The following is a 368-nucleotide window of genomic DNA, read 5'->3' as shown; positions in this document are numbered from 1 at the left end:
CACTATAATGATTTCTTATTATATAATAAAAAAAAACATATTTTCTATCTTTCTTCTAACAGTGAGGATAGTTTTCCGAAAGGGGAAATTTTTGTAGCCCGGTCTGAGTCTGTGCCTTTTATGTGTCTACCTTAATCAAGGACAGAATGGAAATTGCTCGTGCAATTGTTCTTCTACCATCTCTGTAGGCGATGGATAATGACCACTGGACATTTCAGCAAAACACACGTAATTGAAATATTGGAGTTGGAGGAGAAAGGTCGCAGCAGGCCATTTTGATTATCTTGTAGCAATAAGCGACATACCAGTTTCGTTAATGAGATATGAGAATGGAGATCACATCACAGTCTTTGTCCACCCCCCCCCCC

Source organism: Pollachius pollachius (genome assembly GCF_949987615.1).
Source record: "Pollachius pollachius genome assembly, chromosome: 10".
In the NCBI taxonomy this organism is placed as follows: Eukaryota; Metazoa; Chordata; class Actinopteri; order Gadiformes; family Gadidae; genus Pollachius; species Pollachius pollachius.
The sequence above is the reverse complement of the archived record's forward strand: the minus strand, read 5'-3'. Positions refer to the sequence as shown.